Source organism: Papio anubis, chromosome 12, assembly GCF_008728515.1.
Source record: "Papio anubis isolate 15944 chromosome 12, Panubis1.0, whole genome shotgun sequence".
In the NCBI taxonomy this organism is placed as follows: domain Eukaryota; kingdom Metazoa; phylum Chordata; class Mammalia; order Primates; family Cercopithecidae; genus Papio; species Papio anubis.
In genome coordinates this window covers 108100270-108123738 of record NC_044987.1, presented here as the reverse complement: position 1 = coordinate 108123738, position 23469 = coordinate 108100270, and the positions used below count along the sequence as shown (strand labels likewise).

Sequence of the window (23469 nt, the reverse complement as noted above, 5' to 3'; positions counted from 1 at the left end):
TTGAGACAGGGTCTCGCTCTTGTTGCCCTGACTAGAGTGCAGTGGTGTGATCACAGCTCACTACAGCATATACCTCGTGGGCTCAAGCAATCCCACCTTGGCCTCCCAAAGTGCAGGGATTACTGGCATGCGCCACTGTGCCCAGCCATTCTAGGGACTGCAAATGGCTTTTTTCAAAAGCACATTGGGCTGGGTGCAGTGGCTCACACCTGTAATCCCAGCACTTTGGGAGGCCAAGGTGGGCAGATCACTTGAGCCCAGGAGTTTAAAGACCGGCCTGGGCAACATGGCGAAACCCCGCCTCTACAAAAAAATTACAAAAATTAGCTGGGCGTGGTGGTGCACACTGTAGTCCCAGCTACTCAGGAGGCTGAGGTGGGAGTATTGCTTGAGTCTAGGAGGTCCAGACCGCAGTGAGCCACAATCACTACATTGCCACCTGGGCGACCCGGTCTCAAAAATAAATAAGTAAATTAATAGTAAATAAGTAAATAATAAGTACCATACCGAGCCTCCTACTACAGAATACTAAATCAACAAAACATAGCACCTGTAACACTACAGAACTGTATTACATAACATTCAAGCCAGAAAGGGGCCCTCCAGATACCTAAAAGGCATTTATTTGCCTTAACTGGCACCTGACCCCAAATTTGAAGAAATTACTCCGGTTCAACCACAAACAAAGAAAATTGCCATTTTGTTTCTAAATCAAAGAAATATATTTTGTCAAGATTTTCTATGGCTTCTTATCAGTGCTTGTGCCAGAGTACAAAGTCGAAGTACCCCACCCTACCTTCACTTGATGTTCCACCTTTTTTTTTTTTTTTTTTTTTGCGATGGAGTCTCGCCCTGTCGCCCAGGTACAATGCCGTGATCTCGGCTCACTGCAACCTCCACCTCCCAGGTTCAAGTGATTCTCCTGCCTCAGCCTTCCAAGTAGCTGGGACTATAGGCATGTGCCACTACGCCCGGCTAATTTTTGTATTTTTAGTAGAGACACAGTTTCACCACGTTGGCCAGGCTGGTCTTGAACTCCTGACCTCAAGTGATCTGCCAGCCTCAGCCACCCAAAGTGCTGGGATTACAGGCGTGAGCCACCATGCCCCGCCATGTTCCACCTTCATGCTCAGTCAGAACAGTTCTAGTATTTTTCACTTCACTGGGAAGACTCACCTTCTGTTAATTCCAAGTCCCTTAAGCTGATTTGCATTAAGATTAAAAGGACTGTGCTCACTTCACAATCTCAACTGAGCACTACTCAAGTCACAAAACCTGTATTATTCTGGATATGGCCTTCTCCTAGTGTTCACTGTTTCTATGCTTCCTCATGGATCTGCTTCCTGCTAGGCCCAACTTCTCCATTTAGAAGTGTTAAATCAAGTTTAGCCTAAAGCTGCCTCCTTACATATTTTAAGTTTGGCCTAAAGATTTCTCTGTACATAATGAACTATAACCTAAATGGTGGTAGAAATAGACTGTAACCTACTCTTGTGCCAATCACTGAGTTTTGGCCAATCAAAGGCGGGCCAACTGTTCAAACCATGAACAAATAAAGCAACTGCCAGCCGAGCCATAACCATTTCAGCCGTTTCCATACCTCGCTTCCATTTTCTGTTCATCACTTTCCTTTTTCTGTCCATAAATCTTCTACCACATGACTGCGCTGGAGTCTCTGAGCCTACTCTGGCTCAGAAGGCTCCCCAATGCGTGAATTGTTCTTTGCTCAATTAAACACTGTTAAATTTAATTTGGTTAAGGATTTTCTTTTAAAAGAGGGTAAAAGGCTGACAAAAGAAGTCTTACTTTCATGAGGAAAAACTAGGTGTCCACCAGGAATCTCTCTCATGAATTAAGGCAGGCTCTGGGCAAACCACCCTCCTCTTAGGAAAGAGGGATGCATTCTCTCTGGAATGTCAGAGAAAAGAATTTTTTAAAAAACAAAGATATAAACTTTTTTTTAATACTCCTTGTTAAAAGGAATTTGAGCTGACAACCTCTATACATCACCAGGGTACCTTAAACTCCCTTTAGTCTTATAATCCTTACTCAAAGCTACCTGTCAACATTCAAAGTTTTTACTGTAACTTAAAAAAAAAATTCACCTCCACTATCATGACCTCCTAAATTCTGAGACCAAATAAAACATTCTTCTCTTTCTCTTTACCCCTCCCAAGTATTCTGAGAACCCCCCCTAAACCATAACATACTAAAATGGCTTAGCGCTGGGCTGGCTTTAAAGCCAAGGAAGGGTGTGGCTCTCAGCTAGTGAGGGGGCCCAGGACTGAAAGGGTACAGAAAGAAACAAAACCTGCTTCTCTATGGAGCATGCATGACGCACACACAGGACTGGTCTAACAAGTCCTGATCTCTCAGGCCAGGCCGCCTCCTTCTCCTCCCCCATTATCCACATGCCTCTCCAAGGCCCTCCACTGGGACAGTTAACATTGAGTTTTCTCTTATCCTGAGAAGAGACTGAGTTACTTACCTGGATCCCTGTGCAACCTTGCCAAAGGCACCTCACCTAGCCTTAAAAGGAGAAAGCAGGGCTTTAGGGAGAGGCCGATAAGGAAACAAAGATAAGAGGGAGTGGCAAAAAAACAGAGCGAAGTGTTAGACTAAAGGAAGGGGAGAAGCCAAATGCCTTTCTCCTTCCTACAAGAGGAGAAAGATCAGGTACACTATGAAAAATAAGAAAAAACCTAATTGAAATGCAAAGGTATTGTTTAGGTCTCATGTCATAAAAGAGAAATCCTAAAATTAACTAAGACACCTTATACCCTTCCATACCCTAGGCTAGAATTTACTAGGGGTCACCCAAGTGTTTGAGCTCACATTCCTTTTTTAAATAGCAGCTTCTCAGCCGGGCGCGGTGGCTCAGGCCTGTAATCCCAGCACTTTGGGAGGCTGAGGCGGGCGGATCACCAGGTCAGGAGTTTGAGACTAGCCTGGTCAACATGGCGAAACCCTGTCTCTACTGAAAATACAAAAATTAGCCTGGCGTGGTGGTGGGTGCCTGTAATCCTAGCTACCCGGGAGGCTGAGGCAGGAGAATCGCTTGAACCCAGGAGGTGGAGGTTGCAGTGAGCAGAGATTGCGCCATTGCACTCCAGCCTGAGCAACAAGAGCGAAACTCCGTCTCAAAAAAGAAAGAAAGAAACAAACAAACAAACAAAATAGCAGCTTCTCACCAAACTTCCTGACTTTCAATCTATGGCATTCCCCCACCTCTTTGCCCATCATTTGAAAGTAACTTGGAAAAGGTGGAAGCATGTAATTGAGCCATATTTACAGTCCCAATTTCTTAAAATCCTGAAAAGACCAATAAGGCACTCTTTTCATCAAGTTTGGAGTATGTCTTCTTTTTGAGACAAGCAACAGGGAGACAGAACATGTCAATCTATAAATGAATCAATCAGAAGTGTTAAGGTCCTTTCTCAGCTTTAGGACAGATAGTAGGAGGAAATGTTTCTCCTTATCTGAAAGAAGAAAATCCTACTTTGAAGGGGAAGAAAAGTTGTGTATTATTGCTCTTCCCCTTGAAGTTATCATATAATCCTTTCAACACCTGCTGAGGTAATGGCCTCTTTTTATAAATAAGCATACTACCTGTATATCACAAGTATTTAGTATCTTGCCCAAGTTCATCAACTAGTAGTAAGTAGTGGAAACTCCTATTTTATTCCAAGTCCATGTTCCTTCTTGATAAAGTGGAAAGAGTATGAATTTCCTATGCTTCCTGTGGTTAAAAGTCATTCTTAAGGCCAGGCGAGGTGGCTCAAGCCTGTAATCCCAGCACTTTGGGAGGCTGAGGCGGGCAGACGGCTTGAGCTCAGGAGTTCGAGACCGGCCTGGGCAAAATGGCAAGACACCATCTCTACAAAAAATACAAAAAAATTAGCCGGGTGTAGTGACATGTGCCTGTAGTTCCAGTTACTCGGGAGGCTGAGGGGGGAGAATCACTTGAGCCTGGGGGTTCTAGGCTGCAGTCAGCCGAGATTGCGCCACTGTACTCCAGCCTGGGTGACAGAGTAAGACCCTGTCTCCAAAAAAAATTTTTTTTTAATGACATTCTAGTTCCAATTGAGAAGTTAACCCAAAGTTAACATTTTTTTACGGAGAGGGGAAGGAAGCAAGAGAAGGTGGAATGGAACCAGCTAGACTTTTGGGTCTTTAAAGAACAAAACCTTACTCAATTTGGGAAGAGTAGCTTGCAGGCTACCTCAGATTTATCTCCCCTTTTATAAGGACCTAGTACTTGGGAGGAAAGGTGCTAAGAACAAAAGAGGCACTACTCTGTAAAAATCACCTACCTTACCACTGGCAAGCCTGCTCTAGAAAGCTGGCTACATGTCACATTCTCTGATTACCCCTTCAACCCTACCACAAGAAAAAAAATCCAATCACAAATATCCCTACTCTCATTTTTAATGTGACATCTCACTAAGCCAAAAGCAAAGATCAGAGCTGGGGTGGGAAACAGAAGGAACTAGAGGCAGTAAAGATTGTGCTAGCCAGCATAAGAACAGAGAAGAAGGATTGTTCTAGTGGTATGTTAGCAATCTGCCTCTAGGGCAGCTGTCCTCCTGGACAATCAAAGGCGGGTTTGTGTGTGTGCTCAGGAACCAGCCAGCTTGGCTCAAAGTTAAGGACTCAGCCACCCAATCCACAAAGTGAGAAAAGATGCCTATTTCACAGCTGGAATGGAAGGCAGGGAAAACACAAAACAAGGGAGAAAAGAGGGAAGGAAGAGAGAGGGTATTGCAGGTGCTATTTCAGTCTAGACATAGGGAAGAAAAATCCTAGGAAACTACCAACCATTGTCTAGTCATGTTCAAACATTAGGGAATTGCTAGTAACTCTTAATACTAAGTAGGTAGGTTTCTCCTGATCTGTATGTAGTAGGGTGCCAATTGGAAGGATGAGACCTAAAATGTAAAGGACCTCAGCATTACCTGTTTCTTTCTGTCCCTTTTAAGCCCAACAAGGTACCTGCAATATACACAGCAAATGAACATTCCTTAACGTCTATTTCCTTCTAGAATTCCTTTCTTAATTAAATCTTAGAGATCCACAAAAAATAGCAGCACACACAAAACTCAGTAAGCTTCCCAGTGCTAAGAGATCGAGGCCATTTATATAACTCAAGTGCTAAAACGCAAAAGGCCACAGTCAGAATTCACACTCCCTAATCCCTTGGAGTAGCTAGATGCTCGGAGACCCATTAGACACACAAAGGCTGCTCTCTTCTCGGCAGAGCTCTGCAGCAGAGCTGCTCTCCAGGGACAAAGAGATTTCACAGGAGAACCACAAAGACATCGACCCTCTCTGTTCCCCCACTCCCAGCTTTCTCACTTCCTGTCACAGTAGCACCAGACCACAGTCTCCCAGAAACAAACAAATACAAAGTGCTGGATTCTGGGCTTCAGGCCAACCGCATTCCAGGGCATCCTGTCTACCAATCATGGGCCAGAGCCCCCACTTTGCCCTGCTCAGCCCCTTATCATGTTCAGGGAAAACAACCCTCCTCTCTGCCCCAAGCCAACACTACGTAGGACAAAGCTCAGGCCTTCAAGAATCAGCAGAAAGATACTGTGTGTGGATCTAAGAGTTTGGAGGGGGTGAGGGAATTTTTAAGATTCCTACTTGGCAAGTTTCTTCACTTTGGAGGCACTGCATTAGGGATTTTAAAGCTACTGCTGCTGTTAATTCAGCTCAGCTACATGTGACACATCCCATTATGGCAATTTGATTACCAACCTGGATTCAGTGAATGGAATATTCCCATTTGGAGAACTACTTTAGGAACTTCACCTTCCCTATCATCCACCTCTGTTTTCAGCCTTTCAAACTTTTTCCCTACAAGCATAGAGTTGATTACTAAGACAGGCTCCACAGAGAACAAACAAAGGCAGCGGACTCCACCCTACAAAGAGGCAGTTTAATCAGGTGCTGGGAGCAAAGTTCCCCATTTCCCTAGAGAATGAGAGGACAACCACTAGGAATTGCACAGAAGCCAAATACTGGCAGCAAAGAGGTCAAGACAGCAACATCAGCTTTTCCTGCTCACAACCCCCTGAAGTGGGTCAGGGGCTGTAAATTTGGAGCCCAGTCAGAAAAGAAAGCCTCCTCTCCTAATAAGGGTCCTCCACTAACTCCAAGAATTAGATAAATGATAGACTTTTCTATTATCTTGTACAACCCATTGGAAATTAGCCCTAAGTCACAGAAGCAAAAACGAAGACAGAGGTTAAGCTCTGTAAGCTAGAGATTCTTGGCCGGGCGCGGTGGCTCACACCTGTAATCTCAGCACTTTGGGAGGCTGAGACATGCGGATCACGAGGTCAGGAGATCGAGACCATCCTGGCTAACACGGTGAAACCTCGTCTCTACTAAAAATGCAAAAAATTAGCCGGGCGTGGCGGTGGGCGCCTGTAGTCCCAGCTACTCGGGAGGCTGAGGCAGGAGAATGGTGTGAACCCGGGAGGCAGAGCTTGCAGTGAGCCAAGATCGCGCCACTGCACTCCAGCCTGGGCGACAGAGAGAGACTCCGTCTCACAAAAAAAAAAAAAAAAAAAAAAAAGCTAGAGATTCTTGAAATCCAAAGAAGCAACACCCTCTGCCCAAAGGGCTCAATTCCCTTTGCATAAAAATAGCACGATGCTCAGCAGAGTCCTCCAACCAGAGGGGCATACCAGGAACTAACTAGTAGTATGCTATCACTTCTCATCTTTTCTTCTCCCTTTATTTTTCTTATATTTCTTTCATCTTCTTAGATCTGCTAGAATTAGTCTGGGCCGAACCCTCGTCTAAAGCAGCACATGATACAAAAGAACTAAGTCTAAAACAGACAACTTAGAAGGATTTAGTCCTTGGCCAGGCACGGTGGCTCAAGCCTGTCGTAATCCTAGCGCTTTGGGAGTCTGAGGCAGGCAAACCACTGGAGGTCAGGAGTTCAAGACCAGGCTGGCCAACATAGTGAAACCCCATCTCTACTAAAAATAAAAAAATTAGCTGGGCATGGTGGTGCACACCTGTAATCCCAGCTACTTCAGGTGGCTAAGGCAGGGGAATCACTTGAGCCTAGGAGGCAGAGGTTGCAGTGAGCTGAGTTCATGCCACTACACTCCAGCCTGGGTGACCAAAAAAAAAAAGGATTTAGTCCTTATCTGGATCTGGTATGACCAGGTGGCAAGGGTAGGGCAGTAATATACACAATAGCCATTCTAGGGTGGGATAGAAAAGAATATTGAGCAACACTATGGAACTTCAGCAGCAGAGCCCAGCCATTACAAACTCTATCACTGAAGCATACACACAAAAAAGTTAACAATCTCTTACTTGGCATGGAATCAGACTACCTCCCTTTATCTCTCAAGAATACTGAACAATTAGTTATGACAGTTAGTATTCTTACCCAATTCTTCCTCATGCATAGCCCAGGCCAAATAATCAGACTTAATTAAGTACCACAGTGTGAAGTAGATATACTAAAGCAGATAAAAATAGTAGCTTTTAGTATAGGAGAGTTTTCTGAGATACCAAAAAAAAAGTTGTAAAAGACACACCCAGGCAGAGAACTGAACACACCCACATCAGTGCTGCTAATCCAAAAGGATGCTTGGCAAGTTCTCTGCATCAAATTGAGCAGGTGAGACAGAAAAGGAGTGCTGACTCAGAAATATAGTAATCCTGGGGTGTGAGGGAGGGAAGAAGACAAGTATAGCCAACCAATTACAATTCAACTTAACTTCACCAGAGGTCCCAGTTCTAATTGTATTTAGGCTCTTTGCAGACATATTTAGAAACCCCAACTAAAGGAATAATGAATGGATACGAAGAAAGCCTCTGGAGGGCCCAAGACGTAAGCTGAATACTCAGCGGGTAGGAAGGATGAATCTGTTTTGTTGTCTAACTTCCCACACCCCTCTCTCTCCAAAGCAGGCCCAACACTGAAAGAATTACAGGGAGGGGAGGCAGAAGAAAGAATGTGACTGGGAAAGGTTTAGCTACATTCCAACTAGCCAACATCCCACATAGCATTAAGAGTGCCTGAGAATTCAAACCCACTACATAAGAGTTGCTGAGACTCTGCTAACACGCATCCAATTCCTGTGCCACCAACCCCCACCCCCAAACACTCTGAAAAGAAGAGTAATTGAGATAGCTTGATGAAGGCACCAGCTGTTTCCACCACCACCCTCCCTCGCTCGCTCCCTCCCCTCCTGAGACCTCAGTTCAAACTCACATCAAACACTTAATACAATTGACTGGTCAGTAGGAAGGAGAAGCCTGGACTAAAATAGCAGTAGGAGTGCCAACTGGCCCCACTTAAAGGAATGCTTTCTTGGCTCAATTCAAAAATAAGAAACCTCTGTCATCCACTCCCCTCTGCCCAATTATGTTCTCCTTTCCACAACTTACCCCGCTCTGTGTCAAATGAGTTTCAGTTTCTTCCCTCCAACTCCTTGGTCTATTTTCAAATGTCAGAAAATACAAGGGAGGTGTATATAAGGTTGAATGTAAAAGTAACATCGGAGAGATTAGGCTTCCCAGACTAAATCCAAACCTAGTACGGGGCTCCCATATAAGAACAAGGAGACAGGGGTACACCCAGCACCCATCTATGTGTTTCAAGTGAAGAAAAGAGTAAACCTTAAGCGGCTATACACAAACATTAGTGGTAACACGATTACTAATATGACCAGCCCCTCCCCCACCCATATTCCAAGTTGGCCAGAGTTAACCAAGGAGGAAGGGAAGGAAGCCAGCACTTCCTTTTCAGACAGGAAGTAACATTGGCCCTTCCTGTCCAGTTTTAAACAAATTGTCCAGCTAAGTTTCAATGCTAACATCCTCTCCTGAATTTGTTCCACAATTTAAAACCACAGATACAGTCTAAAGGTTTCTCTTCCTCCCAACAGGCCAGTCCTCCATACCATGCTAAGTGTTAGCATAACCCCCAAATCAAGAGGTAACATCTTTAATTCCAAAACAACACAGGACACAGAGGTAAATCACTTCACTTCAAATTAACAACTTTCTCGTCATGTCTACTACAATAAACCATGTTCTATACTTTTTTTTTTTTTTTTTTTTTTGAGACGGGGTCGCCCTATATTGCCTAAGCTGGTGTCAAACTCCTGGACTCAAGTGATCCTCCCTCTTTAGCTTCCTAAGTAGCTGGGATCAAAGGCACAGGCCACCATGCCTGGCTCTACTTCTCACCCTAACTAAATAACCATCCACCTGAGAAATAACATATACATGTAGCTTAATTCAAACATTCAGGTTTGTGATCCTGAATCGTGAATGATCAGAATCACCTAGGGAGTTTTTTTAAAAAAATTAAATCCCCCCTTTACGTCAGTTTCTACAGGGAAGTCTGGGAATTCATGTTTTTTTTAAAAAAAAAAAACCCTCATAGGCTGGGCGCGGTGTGGCTCACACCTGTAATCCCAGCACTTTGAGAGGCTGAGGCAGGCAGATCACCTGAGGTCAGGAGTTCGAGACCAGCCTGGCCAACATGGCAAAACCCCACCTCTACTAAAAATACAAAAATTAGACAGGTATGGTGGCACACGCCTGTAATCCCAGCTACTCAGGAGGCTGAGGCACGAGAATCACTTGAACCTGGGAGGCAGGGGTTGTAGTGAGCCAAGATCCTGCCACTGCACTCCAGCCTGAGCAACAGAGTAAGGCTCCGTCTAAAAAATAAATAAATAAATAAATATAAAAAAACCCTCATAGACTCTTAACGCCTGTTGTGAACCACTGTAGTGGCCTATCCCTAACAACCCACTGACCTTCTTGCTAAAAGGGCACTGGTTATAAAATACATTATTTGGGCCAGTTTTACTGCTCACCAGACAGCTCAGATCATTATTCAGTCTAGATTAGAGGCTCTTTGAAAGCATGAATCTAAATATAAGGATGGCTGCAATGGCACAGTCCTAACTCCTGTACTGCAGACTCAGAACCTAGAAGGAAGAACTGTCTAACTTGCCAGCACCATCTTCTCTGGAATCCTGAGTTGCTACAATGTAGGATATCCCTCTGTACACTGCAGATTGGAGAACCCAATTAAGTTTAAAACATCTTAGATGGCCTTCAGGGAACAGAGAGCTATGCCAAATTTTCAAAGGCTGGTTTCCACATTCTATCCCAAAAGAACTCCAAAGTCTTAAATCCACCATTAAAGATCCTAGATAATTCTAAACCACTTAACAAAAGAGAAAGAACCAGAAACTCTGGATTCAAGTGGTTACCTCTGACACTTATGCAAGCCACTTTAACTTCTGGTTTGAGTTAAGAGCAAGCGAGTAACAAAAGGTCTTTAAAAGAACTAAAAAGTGAAACATTCCTACAGGTAAACATGTGTCACTGAAGACTCAGGAAACAAGAATGGCATTAAAAGACATACTCTCTCCCAGATCCCAAAGTCAAACAATAAAGGTACATTTAAAACAAAAAACAAAGCCAAAAAAAGTTTTGTTTTCTTTTGTTTTTTTTTTTTTTTGAGACGGAGTCTCACTCTGTCGCCCAGGCTGGAATGCAATGGTGCAATCTCAATGCAACCCCGGCCATTTTCCTGCCTTGGCCTCCTGAGTAGATAGAACTACAAGTACGCACCAACACGCCTGGCTAATTTTTATATTGTTTTTAGTAGAGACGAGGTTTTGCTATGTTGGCCAGGCTGGTCTCTAACTCCTGACCTCAAGCGATCCGCCCACCTCAGCCTCCCAAAGTGCTGGGATTACAAATGTAAGCCACTGCACCTGGCCAAAAAAATTTTTTTAATTTAAAAAAAAAAAAAAAAGCTGGGCGTGGTGGCTCACGCCTGTAATCCCAGCACTTTGGGAGGCCGAGGCGGGCGGATCACAAGGTCAGGAGATCGAGACCATCCTGGCTAACACGGTGAAACCCCATCTCTACTAAAAATACAAAAAAACTAGCCGGTCGTGGTTGCAGGCGCCTGTAGTCCCAGCTACTCAGGAGGCTGAGGCAGGAGAATGGCATGATCCCAGGAGGCGGAGCTTGCAGTGAGCCGAGATCGCGCCACTGCACTCCAGCCAGGGGGACAGAGCAAGACTCCATCTCAAAAAAAAAAAAAAAAGACATAGCCAGGCGTGGTGGCATGTGCTTGTAATCCCAGCTACTCAGGAAGCTGAGACAGGAGAATCATTTGAACCCAAGAGGCAGAGGTTGCAGTGCCGTTGCACTCCAGCCTGGGCAACAAGAGCTTAACTCCATCTCAAAAAAAAACAAACAAAAAAACATACTCTCAGGCTGGTCACAGTGACTCATGCCTGTAAGTAATTACTGCACTTTGGGAGGCGAAGTGAGGAGGATCACTTGAATCCAGGAGTTCAAAACCAGCCTGGGCAACATATAGAGACCATGTCTCTACAAAAAATACAAAAATTAGCCAGGTGTGATGGAGGCTGAGATGGGAGGATCATTTGAGCCTGGGAAGTTGAGGTTGTAGTAAGTCATGATCATGCCAGTGCACTCCAGCCTGGATGACAGAGCAAAGCTCTATCTCAAAAAACTCTCAAGACAACCACAAATATCTGGCACCAGCTATATATGATGACGTAATACATATTAACCAGTTGTTTAAAACAATTTCAAAATTTTGGGTAATCTCTGATTGCCTGGATTATTTCCCATGCAAGATGATACAGTTACCTGACCAAAGGTGGAGATGGGAAGAAAAAAAATTTCTTGGTTGAGGTCATCCCTGATATTAAGTAACCAGATGACAACGAGGTAAGCATAATTAAAGGGAAGAACAGAGGGTAACCAGGTCAAGAGTCAGAGCTAAAAACTCCAAAGAGAGAGGAGAAGAGGGGTGAGTGAGAGACAGAGAGAGAGACAAAAGAGAAAGTAAGAGGGACAGGGAGAGGGAGAGAGACAGAGGAGACAGAGAGAGACAAAGAGAAGGAGACAGAGACTCTGAGGGGCAGACCAGCTAAACCAGAATTCTTAAGAGGGAAAGTAACAGTGGGTGATTCAAAACATAGGTACTCAATCAGATATCCTTTTACTTTCCTATATGGGGTTGCCATAGAACATCAAATCACTAAATAGTTGGTGCTTCTTCCTCAACTCCATCAAAGTCAACTAGGTAAAGTGGCTCAGGATGTGCTTAATAACCTCTAAGGCCTAAACAAACATATGGAAAGGGAAAGTGGAGACATCAGTTAGTCATCAGGGATAATCATCTCTCCTGATGTGCAAGACAGAAATATGGATATGGTGACCTATAAAGGGGTCCTCAAAGCCATGAATTCTCAACAATCAAGGCGTGGGGAAGCAGGAGCTTTTTGGTCAAATGAGCAAAAGGAGAAGCAGCAGACAAGTGGCGCAAGCCTATTTAGTCAAAAGCACATAAACCAAACCAATAAATGTTGTGCTCAAAAGGAAACTGTACAGGTCTAGGCTGTCACTCCTGCTCATAGAAAACGACTAGGTAGATAAGATGATGGAGAAATATACAGCATTTCTCTGGGAAGGAAAAATTTAGGGGCCGGGCACAGTGGCTCACACCTGTAATCCCAGCACTTTGGGAGGCTGAGGCAGGCAGATCTGAGCTTGAGCTCAGAAGTTTGAGACCAGCCTGGGCAACATGGCAAAACCCCACCTCTACAAGAAAAAAAAAAAATTAGCTGGGTGTAGTAGTGCATGCCTACAGTCCCAGCTACTCAGGAGGCTGAGGTGGGAGGATGGCTTGAGCGTGGGAGGCAGAGGCTGCACTGAGCTGAGATTGTGACACTGTAGAGACAGACCTTCTATCAAAAAAAAAAAGAAAAAGAAAAATTTTGATCTCACTTCCCGAAAACAAATAAGCTTATTCTAAGTAGCTGCCTTATTATTATCATTCTCTAAGAGAAGGGTAATTAACCTATGCAAAATCGGCTACTATGCAAATTATCTGCTAACTATATTTTCATGGAGATTCCACAACGGGAGAAATATGGAGGTTGGGTCAGGTGCTACAAGAAAGACACAAAAATTCGGTAACAGTCATTGCCTTTGGGGTTTGAAGTGGAGATAATTTTTTTTGGTACAATATAATACACAACAAGACCCTACATTATTCCCCTTCCCCCAAAATACATTCCCAGTGGACCTCTCTGGACAGGTCTCTTACGTCTCCTTCCCTCCTCTCAATCTCTTTTGTTCACTGGCAATAACCAGCCTCAGGGCCTTTGCACTTCCTACTCCTCATACCTACATGACTCCATCCTTCATTTCTCTTGGTCTCTGTCAAACATACCTTACACATGAGACCCTCCCTGACCACTCTATATAAAATAACCTCACTCCCACCCTGGGACTTCTTATCCTCCATACTGCTCATTCTACTTTACTTTTTTCTCAATAATATTATCACACTCTGACATACTACATATTTACTTGCTTATTATTTGTCTCTCACAACTAGAATGTAAGCTCTTTGAGAACAAACAGTAGGTCTATTTTGTTTGTTGTTGTACTTCAGTGTATGGCATACAACAGACTCTCGAATTTCTTTTGAATGGAGATGTTTTACTTCCTTCTTCAATGAATACAAAAAGTTAAATTTTAGAAAAAATAAACCAACTTTGTTTTCTTTTTCTATACTTTTTTTTTTTTTCCCAACTGTGATCTTAGTTAGGCCTACGAAGAGGCTTAGGTAGCCTTACCTGCCTATTTGGCTGACCTTCAGCAGGGTAGACATCCAAGAGGCCAACTGTGCTCCAGTTAACAAAGTAGTCAATGGAGAGCAGAACAGCAAAGAGGTTACAGAACTTCCCCCATTCCAACAAAGCAGGAAAGAAATCAGATTGGCACCAATTTCTCTTTTAAAATAGGCTATTTTAAAAGTGTACTGAATATACACCAGCTACTTTATTTCAATGAGATTTACTTCACTTGCAATGAAATGGGAACTGCAGGTGCTTTGATAAAGGTATTGAGAAGTTGACCTAGTTTCTATAACAACGTCTTATGTCCTCAACCATGAGAATACATTTTAGTTTCTTAAAATATGAGCTTCTTAGAACAAAAATCTTTTTTTTTTTTTTTTTTTTGAGACAGAGTCTCACTCTCTCCCCAGGCTGGAGTGCGGTGGCGCGATTTCAGCTCATTGCAGCCTCTGCCTCCCAGCTTCAAGTGATTCTCCTGCCTCAGCCTCCCAAGGAGCAGGGACTACAGGCACGCGCCACCACACCCAGCTAATTTTTGAAATTTTAGTAGAGACAGGGTTTCACCATGTTGGCCAGGATGGTCTCAATCTCTTGACCTCATGACCCGCCTGCCTCGGCCTCCCAAAGTGCTAGGATTACAGGTGTGAGCCACTGTGCCCGACCATGTAACAAAAATCTTTTCAGTCCATAAAGATACCTCCTAATGTGCTACTGCACTACAATATAGAACAACATAGAAAGCACAAATAAAACAGATAATTTACTCTGGAGAAAGTAAATTTTTTTTGCTCAACTGTCAACTAAACCAAAATGAGTAATTAATCAAGAAATGTGGATGAAATCTAAAAATCAAAGACAAAACCAATCTGAATCACTAGAAGAGACCAGTCTTCTTGGATTACAATTGATTCCTAAACTAGATCTAACTGAAATGAAGTGGTATCCTAACAGTTGTACCTTTAGCACACAGGTACAGTTTATTCTAGAGTAAAAATCAGAAATACTTCTTTTTTTTTTTTTTTTTTTGAGACAGAGTCTTGCTCTGTTGCCCAGGCTGGAGTGCAGTGGCACAATCTCCGCTCACTGCAAGCTCCGCCTCCCGGGTTCACGCCATTCTCCTGCCTCAGCCTCCCGAGTAGCTGGGACTGTAGGTGCTCGCCACTACGCCCAGCTAATTTTTTTGTATTCTTTAGTAGAGACGGGGTTTCACTGTTAGCCAGGATGGTCTCGATCTCCTGACCTCGTGATCCACCTGCCTCGGCCTCCCAAAGTGCTGGGATTACAGGCGTGAGCCACCGCGCCCGGCCAGAAATACTTCTTTATATTAACTGTGAGTGAGGCAAAGCAATGCCCATGAAGACCTAAGGGAAAACCTAAGGGGAAAAAAAGGAAACACAACCTAAAAGAAAAAAAAAAGATAAGGGAGGCAAGAGGAGGCAAAGAGAGACAAAGGAAGACACCACAGAGAATAGAAAAGCAAAAGAAAAGGAGAAAATACAGGAGAATTGGTAGAAGAAATTGTAGGTAAAATAAATGTGGGGAACTGAGTGTGGGAGGCTACGGGGTGCCAACAGAAATTAGCTTAAATAGTCAGGCAAGGTGGTGTGTGCCTGTAGTCCTAGCTACTCCAGGGGCTGAAGTGGGAGGATCACTTAAGCCCAGGAGTTGGAGACAGGACAACATACCAAGACTCTTTCTTTTTTTTTTTTTTTTTTTTGAGACGGAGTCTCGCCCTGTCACCCAGGCTGGGGTGCAATGACATGATATCGGCTCATTGCAACCTCTGCCTCCCGGATTCAAGTGATTCTCCTGCCTCAGCCTCCCGAGTAACTGGGATTACAGGCATGTGCCACCATGCCCAGCTAACTTTTTTTTTTTTTTTGTATCTTTAGTACAGACGGGGTTTCATCATGTTGGCCAGGCTGGTCTCAAACCCCTGACCTCAAGTGATCCGTCTGCCTCAGCTTCCCAAAGTGCTGGGATTACAGGTGTGAGCCACCATGCCCAGCCTCTGTCTCATTTTTTTTAAAAAATGTAAAATAAAGAAAAATTCTTCAAAGAAATTGGCCAAGTACTATTTAGAACACTACTTTCATGGGTTCTTTAGTATGAAGAAAAGGGAGGAAAAAAGAAGGAAAATTCCTAGACTGGAATAAACCTGCAAGTTTCTAAGCAAGGTTGCATCTAACACATGTGTATTTCCCACAGACCACAGCTTGGCTTTTTCACATATAAAAGCTGACTCCTTTCTTAGAAGCACACTTCTCACAGGAAGCATTTATGAACTCATGTCACAGTTTTACAAATGTCCACAAATAAGTGTTGCAAACACAGAATGATGTCCACAAATTATTCTGTTTATCCTCCTCCCACTAACACTTCACTTTACTAAAGTTATCCATTCTCATACTACTGTTGAACTTCACCCACAGAACTCTCCAATTATTACCTACTACTAAAAATAATTTTTTCCCATTTAAAAAATTTAAAAGTTAGCTTTTACTCAGGAAGCCCATATATTCTGTAATGCAAGCACCTACATCTACCACAGATTCTCAGGTTTTAAGAGACCTTCGGCCAGGCATGGTGGCTCACACCTGTAATCCCAGCACTTTGGGAGTCCGAGGTGGGTGATCATTTGAGGTCAGGAGTTTGAGACCAGCCTGGCCAATATGGTGAAACCCCCCCGCTACTAAAAATACAAAAATCAGCCAGGGGTGGTGGCGGGCACCTGTAGTCCCAGCTACTCGGGAAGCTGACACAGGAGAATCACTTGAACTCAGGAGGCGGAGGTTGCAGTGAGCAAAGATCACACCACTGCACTCCAGCCTGGGAGACACAGTGAGACTCCGTCTCAAAAAAAAAAAAAAAAAATTAAAAAAAAAAAAGATCTTTAAGGGCATTAGTTCAACAGACAAACGAAATTTGAATTCTTTAAAGGATCCATTCTAATAGCAAACACAAGATATTACTATGAGCTGTGCACTACTCTATAAGTTTTACATACGTTAAACAACTTTAGTGTCACGACAATCCTGTAAGATGGTTGATATTATCCCCATTTTACAGACAAGGAGGCCAAGGCAGAGAGAGATTAAGCAATTTGCCCTAGGTTACATGGTTCCTTCATGGCAGTCTGGCTACCCATCCATGCTCTTAATCATTATGTTATGCTGCCTTGCCTCACCATATTGTGGAAGTCTCAGATTGGAAACTCCCTTTTTGGTTAGCATATTGACCAAAAAATATAGAATAAAGCATTTGTGGCAACATGTTAACAAATGATACCTAGGCAAATGAAGGGTATACCGGAGTTACTGCAAGCAACTTTCCGCAAGTTTGAAATAAAAAGTTGAAAAGTGCTTTTGTCATCACATCACATCACATCAAACATCATGGGACATGTTTTGTGAAAGTCATAACCAAATTACCTATTGCTGACCAGCAAGGAAGGCTTTAAGATAAAATTATGGCCGGGCGCAGTGGCTCATGACTCTAATCCCAGCACTCTGGGAGGCCAAGGTGGGCAGATCATGAGGTCAAGAGTTCAAGACCAACCTGGCAATTACGGTGAAACCCATCTCTACTAAAAATACAAAAAATTAGCAGGGCGTGGTGGCGTGTGCCTGTAGTCCCAGCTACTTGGGAGGCTGAGGCAGGAGAATCATTTGAATCCAGGAGGTAGAGGTTGCAGTCAGCCAAGATCGTGCTACTGCACTCCACCCTGGGCAACAAAGCAAGACTCCATCTCAAAAAAAAAAAAAAAAGATAAGAAAACTATTTGGCTCTTTATAATTCCCCCACTATATGCCTGATCTAAATTGACCACACCACACCAATCAAACTGAAGGGCTCCCTGGAGAGGAAGTGGCCCTAAAAACAGGGAACACTATCCCTGAATAAAATGGTAAATTCAGGCCCCATTCTCAGTACTTAATATTTAATAATAACATGCAATTCCAAGTAGAATTAGGGAAAAGATTACTTCCAAAAAATACATTAAACAATTAAATACAAGTCAATCCATACCCTAATTTCCCCCTCATTAGTTCTAACCAGAACAGTTGTTCTTGCCTTCTTACAATCCCCCTGCCAGGCTATATCAATGCTCTATTGGAAACCTTGGAGGCAGCTGCATAGTTTAGGCAGAGCAATTCCCACTTCAGCTTTGTGTGGCATTTAACCCTTCTTTGAGGGAAGAGAACGTGAAAGAATATTTGTAGTTATTCACATCCTTATTACCTACAGTTCACTCCTTTAGGCAAGTTCCTTGTTAATACCTTTTAAATAACCCAAGAAAACTAATTTCGGTTCTTAAACTCATAAGCTTCCCAACACATGAACAAAATCTAAAGTTTTGTGGCTAAAGCAGTGATTTAAAGAATACACTGATATTCAAACATACTTTCTTTGAAACACTGATGTTCAAAACTATCATCCCAAGCTCTTAATATTTTTATTAACAAGCATAGAAACCATTCACCTTCAAACAGGGCTGAAAGCAAACTTTTCTGCTGATGTCTTAATATATTCTCCCCTAGGAAATGGCTACATTTAAGGTTTTCAGTTGTTGAAGTTCATTATGAAATGAACTGACTAGGATACTTTTTTTTTTTGAGATAGGATCTGGCTCTGCAAGTCCCCCTAAGTCTGGAGGGCAGTGGCACGATCTCGGCTTGCTGCAACCTCCACCTCCCAGGCTCAAGCTGTCCTCCCACCTCAGCCTCCCCAGTAGCTGGGACTACAGGCACACTCCACCATGCCCAGCTAATTTTTGTATTTTTTGTAAAGAGGAGGCTTCACCATGTTGCCCAGTGATCCACCCACCTGGACCTCCCAAAATGCTGGGATCACAGGCGTGAGCCACCACACCAGGCCAGATCCTTACTTTTTATACTATTCTTTGTACCACTTGCCAAGAAAGGAACAGGATTAAAGAAATGCTAAAATTTAAAATCCTCCATTATCTCCAGAAACTTTGCTTAAAAATATAAGGGAGGGCCAGGTGTGGTAGGGCACACCTATAATCACAGCACTTTGGGAGGCCGAGGTAGGAGGTTGGCTTGAGCCCAGGTGTTTGAGACCAGCCTAGACTACATAGAGAGACCCCATCTCCACAAAAATATACAAAACTTAGCCAGGTATAGTGGTGTGCACCCATAGTCCTAGCTACTCAGAAGACTGAGATAGGAGCACCATTTGAGCCCAGGAGTTTGAGGCTGCAGTGAGCCATGATTTCACCACTGCACTCCAGCCTGGGTGACAGAACAAGACCCTGTCTCAAAAAAAAAAAATTAAGGGAGGAGAGGCATAAAAGGTTGAAACTACAGACTACAGTAAAGGTTGCAAAAGTACACTGCAATTTGATTAATCTATGTTGTTTTGCTTCCTTTCAAACCTTCGCCACAAATCAGTCCCTCACTGATTCTCATCAAATGCCTTATTTAACCAAGGCTTACTGAGCACTTCAGTATGCAGCAGACACTAAGACAGGTGCTAAAAAGATACAGAGATAAGACAGTACCTACACCCAAGCTGCTCATAGTCTAGAGGGAAAGACAAGAATATCTGAACTACCTCCTACAAGCCTATCTCTGCAAGTTGATGATATCCTATCATTCCAAACCACATACCTAAAAATTCTCTGGAAGAAGAAATTTTACTGATAATTGAACAATGTGTGACACAATTGCAGGAAGTTTAAGAAATTAGGACAGCAATGATGGGCATATGGATATAGAAAGATTCTCGTTCTAAAGATTAAAATAATATCCATTCTAGCACATCCAGCTCCCCACGAGCTCTATGGAAAATAGATCTTTTACATACATTATCCCAACAGGGGTAGTGGGGAGTTGGAGGGGGTTGGAAATTTGAGTACTGCCCCTGTGCCAAGATGAAACACTCCTGCCTCTAACAAGGGCTCATTTTAGTTCAAGCTGTTGTTTCCATTCTCTCTGGTGAATGGCAGTATATTAGTGGTTAAGTCCATGGACTTTGTAGTTAGTCAGAGCAGGGTTAATCCTGGCCTCAACCATTTACAGGCAGTGAGATTTTCACCAAACCTCAGCTTCTCTGAGGGTCAAATTCCTTAAAAAACAAAACAAAACAAAACAAAACAAAAAAAACGGTGGTGGGAAATTAATAGCTTATGCAAAATGCTTAGAATACACTAAAAACAAGGTGTGGGGAGGTAGGGGGGAATGAGGGCCTTGGCAGTTACTAACGGGTACCAAAATAGAAGGAGATAAATTATACAAAGCTAATCATTTTGTTATTCCAATTGATAGTGATCTATTTGCATCCATCCTATCTCATCCATCCCTAGAGAGCAACTACTTCATAAACCTAAGGCTGGATTGTAATTACTTAGTGCTTTTCTTTTTGTTAATATCTCCAAATAGTCTCAATTTTACCCTAGCTCAGAGAACATGTTGAAGCTTCTCTGACTATCCATGCTGGAACCTTGAGAAAGGTACTAGAACTCCAACCACCTAAAAGAGAACCGCCCCCCCTCCGCCCCCCAATCTGGAACACAGACCACTACCTTACTCACATAACAAAGAAACCAACCGTATATAGGAGGCAAACAAGGAAAGAAAAATCTGAACAGCTCATACTTACCTGTCATCATTTTTTACCCCAAAACCAAGACGAGGAGCAAAATAAAAAAATTTTAAAAATAAAAGATTTACTTATCTGCATCCCTTATAATTCCTGAAAGAACCAGTGGAGGTGAGGTAAAAGACAAATCTTCCATCTTATCACCCCAAAGGCTCTGTACTACACACCAGTCAAAACAGCGCCTCAGTTCGTGGAAATAGTCCTGGACACTAGGTTAACCAGGATGCTCACTTCGGCTACACAAAGCCCACTATTTAAAGCTAAACCCAAATCACCACCACTCAGTCATCCAGAACCTATTTTCAAACTGCCTTTGTACTCCTCCTTCAGATTCCCTCATCCCTCCCCCTAAAGGTTGAGTGGGAAACAGACACTCGGGAACAACATGACCAACACTCTAAAGAGCCAAGAAACCTCCCCAGGCTGGAGTCAAGGCATAGAGAACATCTGAAACAAAATTTGGAAAATACTAAACAGACTATACACATTGTATTTTTTTCTTTCTTTTTAACTGTACTTGTTATAATTATGAGATCCAGACATCAAAAATTTCCTGCAGCCTTTGCCTAGATTATATTCAAAGGAGGAACAAAGTTCTGTTTCCTCCTGAAGCCACAACTTCACAAGGATGAAATCATCTTTCAAGAAATACCCTCATTCTAGAAAAGAAATTCAAGGAAGTCTCGTCTTAAAAAAAATTTGCGGCAGGGGGTTGGGGGGTGGAACGAAATCAGATTATTAAAGATACATACCAGTTTAAAGCTAATGAGCAGCTTACACACTAAAGCCCATCTTGTTACAATTAGGACAGTATCTATAATTTTCAGCCTGATTCGCATTTTCAAAAAGAGAAGAGAATACCCTAGTTTTTCAGCTAGTGATGAGTTGGCTATATAATTATCTAGAATCAGTACTTTTGCAAGAATGTATTTGCGAAAACAAAACAAATCTTAAGATTAAATATATGAAAGCACAGTCATAGGCCTTCAGCTCTAAGAGATTTAAGATTTCATGGTAAATTAACTAAACAATAAACTCCAAAAAACAACTTTCAGTTTGGTTTAAAAATAAAAATCTCCCTTGTGTTTTCTGAAACGTATTTTAAACACTAAACTTTGTATAAATGGTTTTTCTAAACCTAATTTTATTCCAGCCATGGCCCTTTCAGAGTGCAGAAAGCTGAAAATATTTTCAGGTGTGTAGTCACTTTACTCAGGTGAAATAAAAAGCATGATTAGAATTTCCTTATCCCTTTAAACACATAAACCAAACGTTGTCGTATTTGCAGATTTAACAAACACTTCCACAAATCTTTGCTATCAAAGGTAGTTTAGAAGGAAGAAGGAGATGGCAATTCAGTTAACATTGTTCCGTATGTTTTCTTTTATAAGCCAAAGCAGGGAGACTACATCTAGCAGGAGAATGAGGTTCCCACCCACCGCACCTGGAAAAGTAAGAGGGATCCACCCAGGAACAGCAGGGCTGAAACCGATACGGGCCGTTCAAACTCTCTGGGGGAAAAACAATACCATTTACGCTGCAAAGCTCCCTGCAACTTTCCACTTCCACAAATCCAATGACAAAGAAAAAAAAAGTTTGAAACATATGAAGAACCATCTGCATAACTGGGTTCCGACACGGACAAATTCCTTTCCCAACCCACATGCAACATGCCAAAAAACCAACTTTTGGGCTCTGAAAACAGAAATATGTTAGCTTAATCCAGAAAAAAACAAAACAAAACAAAACAAAACAAAAAACATAAAATCAAAGAACACACCAAAATGTAAATTTTCAAACCTGCTCTTACCCCTCTGGATCTACTCAGCTTCCTGTATTAGAGAGACCTAGAAGTTTGTTTCCAGGTCTTGTATATTTCACCTTTTTAAATATAATAAAATACCAAAATCTACCCCGCCAAAGTATTGAAAGTAGAAAGAAAAATAATTGCTTAAAAGTTACTCATCAACATAACAGACTCTCTCCCGTTTTTTAATTCCCTCCCGTTACCGTAAGACAAAAATTCGACTTGCTTATCCTCCTTTTCCCGTCAGTACATACATTTTCTTTAAAAGCCACACACCTCAAATGTGGAGTTCTAAAAACCAGTCCTTTAAGAAAGAAATCCAAGGCTTCGCCAAGGTGCTGAGAAAGACAAATCCAGCAAGGCAGTTGATTTTTCGCCACCTCTTCCTCCTTTCAGGATCTTTCCTGCTCTTCTTTCTCTCTCTCTCCCTCTCTCTTTTTTTTCCCCCTCAGATCCAACACCTAAAATGGAAGTTGCACCCAGCCAAAGGCAAGGGAGCCTGGGTGGTGACAAACTGATCTGGCAGCCCTACCCCCTTCGCTTTCCTAAGTGATGTCAGCCCCTGTGAGCTTCCAATAGGAGTCAGGCATAAATCAGGGAGCTGACCTTATCCAATAGGAAACTTTATTATAGAAAATTAAAAAAAGAGAGGAGAGAAAGACACGGGGAAGTTTATACATATATATTTATATTTATATATTTATATTTAAAGTGGAGAGACTGTACAATCTCTGAGGAATTACTGCAGAGCTGAGGGGGGCGGGGGAGGCAAGAATGGCACGCCTAAGTCTCAGTTCTCTTTGATGATGGGTTCTTGCTCCCTCTTCCGTACTATCCCAGTGGGGAAATAGAAAAGAACTGATTTTACTTGCCTGCTGCTGTTTGGTTTGTTGCTTCCTATCCCAAAGCATTTCCCTAAAGGAAGATGGTAAAGAAAGGAGAGAGAAATCCTAGAAACAGGACTACTATATGTTGACTGGGATGTTAGGGGATATCTGAGGTAAACCCAGTTTCACGGTTTTGGATTAGTTGCATTAGAGCTAATTTTTTTTTTTTTTTTTTAAATTTCTAGACTTGTTAACAGTTTTTAGTCTCTATACTCTGAATTAGAGGGAAGCAGAATCCACTGGGCTGTTAAAGAAAATCACTGTCTTCCCAATTTGTCCCCAAATCAAAATAATGTGGGTTTGTTGGGAAGAGGACATGAAATCCAATAAACAATATATTTAGAGGGAATAACAGCATAGGTAAAGAAAGTAAATATCATGTCAAGAACATTTTATTTCTTTGTGAACTTCAAGCTTAAGATGATCTAGTTCATACATTCTCTTTTTACATTTGATC

The 23469-nt window shown here is 42.5% G+C and overlaps 1 protein-coding gene across 16 annotated transcripts in view; it reads right to left on the bottom strand.

Moving 5' to 3' along the window:
- CTNND1 (catenin delta 1) overlaps positions 1-22686 on the bottom strand; it is a 57696-nt gene extending 35010 nt beyond the window's left edge. For 6 of the 16 annotated variants that reach the window (XM_017948363.3, XM_009186016.3, XM_017948365.3 and 3 more), the window contains exon 1: positions 22402-22686. The gene's annotated coding sequence lies outside the window, so the exon portion shown is untranslated. Of the gene's footprint in view, positions 1-20318 lie in introns of all 16 variants that reach the window. The other 10 variants (XM_003909821.4, XM_003909822.4, XM_003909819.4 and 7 more) reach the window with 7 other exon arrangements.
- Positions 22687-23469: the final 783 nt, after the last annotated feature.